The 8,876-nt window shown below is 41.5% G+C and overlaps 1 long non-coding RNA gene across 1 annotated transcript; it reads right to left on the bottom strand.

Annotated features, from left to right (window-relative positions):
• Positions 1-4,221: 4,221 nt before the first annotated feature.
• On the bottom strand, positions 4,222-8,876 carry LOC112221410. Its single transcript, XR_002949020.2, has 6 exons — positions 8,694-8,876; positions 7,839-7,944; positions 7,328-7,446; positions 7,109-7,236; positions 6,918-7,019; positions 4,222-4,822 (listed from the first exon to the last, which is right to left on the bottom strand). It is a non-coding gene; the product is annotated as an uncharacterized LOC112221410 (long non-coding RNA).

The raw sequence follows: 8,876 nt of genomic DNA, 5'->3' as shown, positions 1-8,876 counted from the left end.
AATGAGCATCTGCAGCTACGTTTGAAGTCGGAAGTTTACATACACTTAGGTTGCAATCATTATAACTCGTTCTTCAACCACTCCACATATTCCTTGTTAACAAACTATCATTTTGGCAAATTGGTTAGGACATCTACTTTGAGTCATTTTTACAACAATTGTTTAGAGAGATTATTTCACTTATAATTCACTGTATCACAATTCCAGTGGGACAGAAGTTTACATACAGTAAGTTGACTGTGCCTTTAAACAACTTGGAAAATTCCAGAAAATGATGTCATGGCTTTAGAAGCTTCTGGCTAATTGACATCATTTGTGTCAATTGGAGGTGTACCTGTGGATGTATTTCAAGGCCTACCTTCAAACTCAGTGCCTCTTTGTTTGACGTCATAGGAAAATCAAAAGAAATCAGCCAAGACCTTAGAGAAAAATGTTGTAGACCTCCACAAGTCTGGTTCATCCTTGGGAGCAATTTCCAAATGCCTGAAGGTACCACTTTCTTCTGTACGAACAATAGTATGCAAGTATAAACACCATGGGACCACGCAGCCGTCATACTGCTCAGGAAGGAGACGTGTTCTGTCTCCTAGAGATGGACGTACTTTGGTGCGAAAAGTGAAAATCAATCCCAGAACAACAGCAAAGGACCTTGTGAAGATGCTGGAGGAAACCGGTACAAATGTATCTATATCCACAGTAAAACGAGTCCTATATCTACATAACCTGAAAGGCCGCTCAACAAGGAAGGATCCACTGCTCCAAAACCGCCATAAAAAAGCCAGACTATGGTTTGCAACTGCAACATGGGGACAAAGATCGTACTTTTTGGAGAAGTGTCCTCTGGTCTGATGAAACAAAAATAGAACTGTTTGGCCATAATGACCATCGTTATGTTTGGAGGAAAAAGGGAGAGGCTTGCAAGCCGAAGAACATCATCTCAACCGTGAAGCACGGGGGTGGCAGCATCATGTTGTGGGGTGCTTTGTTGCAGGAGAGACTGGTGCACTTCCCAAAATAGATGGCATCATGAGGAGGGGAAATTATTTGGATATATTGAAGCAATATCTCAAGACATCAGTCAGGAAGTTAAACGCTTGGTCGCAAATGGGTCTTCCAAATGGTCAATGACCCCAAGCATACTTCTAAAGTTGTGGCAAAATGGCATAAGGACAACAAAGTCAATGTACTGGAGTGGCCATCACAAATCCCTGACCTCAATCCTATAGAACATTTGTGGGAAAAACTTTTTAAAAAGTGTGTGTAAGCAAGGAGGCCTACAAACCTGACTCAGTTACACCAGCTCTGTCAGGAGGAATGGGCCAAAATTCACCTAACTTATTGTGGGAAGCTTGTGGAACCAAGTTTTCCTCTAGGATTTATACTATGCTTAGTTCTACTAAGGTAACATATGGAATTGTTTTAAGATGGTCATACTAAGGACCATTTAGCAATTTGATTTGGAATTTTAGGACCCATTAAGTATAAAAAATATATATACACATGGGGGGGGGGGTGAAACATTGAATTTGGTCTTACGGCTATTAGCCCATAGAAACACATTGAATAACAGATACATTTTCTTAACTGGTACAGGGGGCTACCTTTAGAAGAGTCTTGTGGACATCCTAGAGCAAAACTGTAACCCAAACTGTTCGGACGAACCATTGGAATACCTCCTTGGTCTTTGTGGTTCAAACTGTGCTTGAAATTCACAGCTCGACAGAGGGACCTTACAGATACTTGTATGTGTTGGGTACAGAGATGGGGTAGTCATTAAAAATTCATGTTAAACACTATTATTGCACACAGAGTGAGTTCCTGCAACTTATGCGTCTTGTTAAGCACAGTTTTTACTCCTCAAAAGGGTTGAATACTTACTGAAGACATTTCAGCTTCTCATTTTTTATTCATTTGTAAACATTTCTGAAAACAGAATTCCACTTTGACACTGTGTGTAGATCAGTGACACAACATCTCAATTTGATCCATTTTAAATTCAGGCTGTAACAACAAAATGTGGAAAAAGTCAAGGGGTGTGAACTTTCTGAAGGCCCTGCATGTGTTCGTGTATGCAGTCTAACATTGCTCGAACACCCATCATTTATTCATTTGATAAAATAGCAGACAGTCTTGCCCATGTGGTTTCGATTGTTTCAGCATCCTCTAGTGACTCCCCATCCCGCATGAGGGAGTGTAATCGTCGACTGACACTAATTAGCATAACACAACGGACATAAATATTCCTAGAAAATATTCCGATTCATGAAAATCACAAGTGAAATATATTGAGACACAGCTTAGCCTTTTGTTAATCACCCGGTCATCTCAGATTTTCAAAATAGGCTTTACAGCCAAAGCTAGACAAGCATTTGTGTAAGTTTATCGATAGCCTAGCATAGCATTTTGTCCAGCTAGCAGCAGGTAACTTGGTCACGGAAATCAGAAAAGCAATCAAATTAAATCGTTTACCTTTGATGAGCTTCAGATGTTTTCACTCACGAGACTCACAGTTAGATAGCCAATGTTCCTTTTTTCCAAAAATATTATTTATGTAGGCGAAATAGCTCCACTTGTTCTTATTCGCCTGCAATATCAGTTCTGTCATGCTCACAGACAATATTATTACAGTTTTGGAAACTTTAGAGTGTTTTCTATCCTAAGCTGTCAATTATATGCATATTCTAGCATCTTGTCCTGACAAAATATCCCGTTTACTACGGGAACGTTATTTTTCCAAAAATGAAAATACTGCCCCCTAGTCACAAAAGGTTTTAATAAAGAGAACAGTAATAATAGAATAGTCCACACATCTACCCCCTTTTCATTCTGAGGGGCATTATAGAGAATCAGCTTTGTCCCCGTGGCATGGTAAAAACAGTCATCACGCTGTGTAATGAAGTATTTGTGTCCCATGTTCATTAGACAACAGCACTGGAACAAAATGTCAGTTGAGGAAAATTTGGCAACTCCATTGCTGCTTTATCATTAACTTGACTGTGACCGAGAGGGTGGAGTCGGCTACTGCTATTAAAGGCCAGCATCCACTTTGCTGAATGAGCTGCAGTTTGGGTTTGTTTACAGGAAGCTGGAGCCTTTGTATGAGTCTTAAATAATGATCCTACTCCCTATAAAAGGGCAAAAACATTTACCAGATCCATATACTGACCCTTCTCTAAAGTATTACACTTCACAGGGAGCCATATCAGGATGCACACTTGGACACAGCTTCAGCTCCAACCCTTAGCCCAGCTGGCTTTTTCTGGCACCCTCACCCTTGTCCATTTGTTATCAGCTCTCACATGTGCCCCAAGCCGGGGTGCAGAACGCTCCTATAGACGGATTGGTTGTTTAGCAACAAAACCGACGCGTGCGCAACTATGGAGCAAAACAGACTGGGTTGGCTTAGACTGTTAATAACATGTCAACTATATTTGGTCTCTGACGTCTATTGAAAACAAAGTTGCAAAACGGGCACTTGTTTCTCCAATACATTGTTACAGTTGTTGGTTGGTTAGCTAGCTAGAAAATCTTAGCCATATTAGCATAGATGTGACATCAGTCAAAACAAGACATGGCATCAAGAACAAGATCAAACAAGCTGAAACGAGACACTTAAGATTCACCACAGGGCAATTTCTTGTCATTGTTGCCAGCCATCTGGCCATCCAGAACCATAACACACGGCCTTCTGCCCATTTGAAACACACATAGTTGTCAATAGCAATCAAATTACTCTTATCTGAGCCCCCCCCAACTATATGCTACATATTTCTGTCTAGCGGGGCAAGCTAATTGAATTCGGCTCCCTCTTCATCACACTACACGTATCCATCGGGCTGTAATCAATGAAAATATATATATATATATATATGTGAGAGTGAGAGAGAGTGAGAGTGAGAGAGAGTGAGAGAGTGAGAGAGAGAGACCTGTCTGCCTTCTCTTAGTTGTCTGATTCATGGAGCTACATGAGAGCTAAGAATAGGACAACAAACTGCATCAACCAGGATCTTTCTGATGTTGCACTCTCTTGAAAAGAACCCTGATATGTATACTACAATTCTACTCATGGTGCAACAAAAATCTTCCAGACATAGGGTCTGTACTACTGTTGGCTATTGTCATTCCGTGTAACACAATGAGAGCAGTAACTTGGAACAGCATTGTGTAAACCTTTATCCATGTCAAAACTGTTATGCTATTTATTGTTAAAGTCAAGAACAGTTTAAATCAATTTATTGCACCCCAAAACAGATGTACAAGCCACTTTTTTTCAAATAAAAAAGCTCAACAAATTATTTCTGGCACAGGCTTCTGGAAATTCAAATTATATATATATATATATATATATATACACACACAATAAACCAAAAACAGGCACAGTCTGACCTTTAATGCTTTTAACTTCTTAAGAACTCTTTCAACCCCTTACTCATTAGCACTCCCACTTACCCCCCTTGTGGTAAGGTACATATTTCAGGGAGGTTGAAGTCGCCTGTAGTATTTCTGCCACTAGCCTTTGATTAGCCAAGACTCACACGTGGTGTAAAGGTGGAAAACAAACATAAGCTAGAGAAGTTATCCAAATGTCATGACTTGGACTCCACTGTACCTATAATGACAATGTAAAAATTGGAGTCGTCGAAGGCCCTCTATTTCCATTCATATTGAACGTTGACATGAGGCCGTTTGTCAGAACACAAAATATATACTTTACAAGCAACACACCATGACCTCACTTAAAAGCGAAACATATGGTAATAGTTTACTGGTGCATTGCTCTCTTCACCCAGTCTGGGATGTCTCCCCCCCAGCTTTGAGAGATCTGTAATTTAAACAAAAGGATGCATTATATGTGTGCAGGATTTTTCCATCCAGTACTATGCAGCAATATACAGTGCATTCGGAAAGTATTTAGACCCCTTGACTTTTTCCACATTTTTATTTTTTACATTTTTACCCCGTTTTTCTCCCCAATTTCATGGTATCCAATTGTTTAGTAGCTACTATCTTGTCTCATCGCTACAACTCCCGTACGGGCTCGGGAGAGACGAAGGTTGAAAGTCATGCGTCCTCCGATACACAACCCAACCAAGCCGCACTGCTTCTTAACACAGCGCGCATCCAACCCGGAAGCCAGCCGCACCAATGTGTCGGAGGAAACACCGTGCACCTGGCAACCTTGGTTAGCGAGTACTGCGCCCGGCCCGCCACAGGAGTCGCTGGTGCGCGATGAGACAAGGATATCCCTACCGGCCAACCCCTCCCTAACCCGGACGACACTAGGCCAACTGTGCATCGCCCCACGGACCTCCCGGTCGCGGCCGGTTACGACAGAGCCTGGGCGCGAACCCAGAGTCTCTGGTGGCACAGCTGGCCCTGCAGTACAGCAACTTTTTCCACATTTTGTTACATTACAGCCTTATTCTAAAATTGATACCATTTTCCTCATCACAATACCCTATAAAAACAAAGCGAAAACAGGTTATACACTTCTGCAAATGTATAAAAAAAACTGAAATACCTTATTAAGTATTCAGACACTTACATAAGTATTCAGTATCATCCTTGTTTCTACAACTTGATTGGAGTCCACTTGTGGTAAAGTCAATTGATTGGACATGATTTGGAAAGGCACACACCTGTCTATATAAGCTCCCACAGTTTACAGTGCATGTCAGAGCAAAAACCAAGCCATAAGCTTGAAGGAATTGTCCGTAGAGCTCCTAGACAGGATTGTGTCGAGGCACAGATGTTGGAAAGGGAACCAAAACATTTCTGCAGCATTGAAGGTCCCTAAGAACACAGTGGCCTCCATTCTTAAATGGAAGAAGTTTGGAACCACCAAGACTCTCCCTAGAGCTGGCCGCCCGGCCAAACTGAGCAATTGGGGGAGAAGGACCTTTGCCAGGAAGATGACCAAGAACCCGATGTTTACTCTGAGAGAACTCCAGAGTTCCTCTGTGGAGATGGGAGAACCTTCCAGAAGGACAACCCTCTCTGCAGCACTCCACCAATCAGGCCTTTATGGTAGAAAGGCTAGACGGAAGCCACTCCTCAGTAAAAGGAGTTTGCCGAAAGGCACCTAAAGACTCTCAGACAATGAGAAACAAGATTCTCTGGTCTGATGAAACCAAGATTGAACTCTTTGGACTGAAAGCCAAGTGTCATGTCTGGAGGAAACCTGGCACCATCCCTACAGTGAATCATGGGGGTGGAAGCATCATGCTGTAGGGATGTTTTTCAGCAGCAGGGACTGGGAGACTAGTCAGGATTGAGGCAAAGATGAACAGAGCAAAGTAAAGAGAGATCCTTGATGAAAACCTGCTCCAGAGTGCTCAGGACCTCAGACTGGGGTGAAGGTTCACCTTCCAACAAGACAACAACCCTAAGCACATAGCCATGACAATGCAGGAGTGGCTTCGGGACAAGTCTCAATGTCCTTGAGTGGCCCACCCAGAGCCCGGATTTGAACCCGATCAAACATTTCTGGATAGACCTGAAAATGGCTGTGCAGCAGTGCTCCCCATCCAACCTGACAGAGCTTGAGAGCATCTGCAGAAAATAATGGGCGAAACTCCCCAAATACAGGTGTGCCAAGCTTGTAGTGTCATACCAAAGAAGACACGAGGCTGTAATTGCTGCAAAAGGTGCTTCAACAAAGTACAGAGTAAAGGGTCAAAATTATTATGTAAATATGATATTTCCGTTTCTTCATGAATTTGCAAAAATTGTTAAACGCCTGTTTTTGCTTTTTAATTATGGAGTGTTGTGAGTAGATTGATGAGAAAAATAATTTCATACATTTTAGAATTAAGGCTGTAATGTAACAAAATGTGGAAAAAGTCAAAGGGTCTGAATACTTTCCGAATGCACTGTATGTCATTCAACTCAAACCAATGAAACATTTAATTTCTTACCATATATTTTTAAATCATTCTTCATTAGCTGCTCTTCCATCTTTAATAATCTTCCCGTCACAGATGTCACAAACGAGATATAGGACTCTTTTTTTCAAAATTCTGAAAGTAGTTTTACATTTGTTCACTTCCAAATCGAACAGCCTAATTTAAATATTCAAAATGATTTAAAAAGGAAGTGTCATAGTTACTTCCGGCATAGGAAAAGGGTCTGAGCTTTTGCAGCGCTTTGGTGAGGGGCATCTCTCATCTGAAGAAGCAGAAGGAGACCGCTGTCTCCCACATGAATGATCCCTGGAGAATGAAGGATCAAGATTCTCTGCAGTAAAAAATTGGACAACATCATGGCAATTCTTGGTACAACTAGAATACCAATTGTGTTGGCTTTCGTTGTGAAGGGTCCTCCTCACCTATAACTACTTGGTGGCTTTCGTAGCATTTTAGTTTGCTATTTCCACTCACCACCAATACCTGGTGGCTTGCAGGGAGTTTTCGCCTTTTGCTTGTTAGTGGCACCGGCACAGGTTTTCTGGTGAGCCGGAGCAGATTTTAGTGGGGGCTTGGGTAGGCCTTAAAATCCAACACATTAAAGTGTAAAACATCCAGCATTTCTCTACACACATTTGTAAGGCAACCTAAAAGGCAACCTAAATCTAAGTTTAGGTTTCATACTTCATACAGGAAAAGGGTCTGATCCTTTGCAGTGATTTGGTGAGGGGGATACCTCAATTAAGAAGGCAGAACAGAAGGATACCTCGAGCCCTCATGCTCCAGGATTAAGCCATGTGAGAGACCAAGATGATTATCCGCAACAAAAGATTGGACAACATCATGCCAATTGTTTTTACAACTAGAAAACCTTTCTCAAATGCAATGATCAAGAATAAGGAGTTGGCTTATGGTGTGAATGGTTGTCCTCACCGTCATTAGTTGATGGCTTTTGCTGCGTTTTAGCCTTTTGCTTCTTGGTAGCGGTGGCACAGGTTTCCTGGTGCTTCAGGCATATTGTGGTTGGAGCTTGGGTTGCCTGAAAATAAACATGTAAAATAATAAACGTGTAAAACAACATCGAGCCTTTTTCACATTTGTCATGTGTTCAAGTCTTCTTCCACTTCAATAACTTAAAGTCAACCTAAAAATGACCAAACTTTAAACCAAAATCTACCCTCCCAAGCCCCTAACCCCTAGCCTGGAAATCCAGGTAGATTTCAAATCAGCTTCACGTTTGTTTCACTACACTAACAATGGTGAAACATGGATTGATTCCGTCTGGGCTATCTTCCCACTAGCCACATGCTTGTAGATTTGAAAGGATCAGTTAAAGTAATATGGTACAAGGTCCTCCCAGTCTATCAAAAGGCAAGATTTATTATTCAGTGGCTGGGGTTTAGGGACAAAGGGTCGATTAGTAATCAGTATTGCAAGCTACCATACTTACATAACCTGGAGGCAGTAGTGGCTGGAGGTGGGAGATTACATTCCTCGTGTGATTATAAATGTCAATTTAAAGAATATAAATCCTGCCAAGTAAATTGAATATACACAAACTGTCAATGTGTGTTTAAACATACAGTACCAGCTATAAATTCTTTGAAAGTAGTTTTTTCGGTTTCTCTTGGCGACCTCCTCCACTTCACTTACTTTGGTGACTTCGACGTTGTCACATTGCTGTTTTGATTCTGAATGGTGGGGTGAGCTTTCGAACAACTAAAGGTCATCTATAACGACAAGCAGTTTTTACCTGATACTTGAATGCAATAAGTATCTGCTATTTACCTGATGTCAGTTGTAACGACAGAAGCTTGAATGACTTCCATTTCAGAGAGGGTGTGGACAAATCCTTTATTGTTTTCATATTTATTTTGGAGACATCACACAGTTTGGTCTTTGATCCAGTGCTCTGGAGTAACACCTACTTCCTCTTCCATCCACACTGCTCTGGCCCACATCCTCTGAGAT

The sequence above is a fragment of the Oncorhynchus tshawytscha genome, linkage group LG22 (genome assembly GCF_018296145.1).
Source record: "Oncorhynchus tshawytscha isolate Ot180627B linkage group LG22, Otsh_v2.0, whole genome shotgun sequence".
NCBI classification, from domain to species: Eukaryota; Metazoa; Chordata; class Actinopteri; order Salmoniformes; family Salmonidae; genus Oncorhynchus; species Oncorhynchus tshawytscha.
Note: the sequence above shows the minus strand (reverse complement) of the source record. Positions and strands in the feature narration are given on the sequence as shown.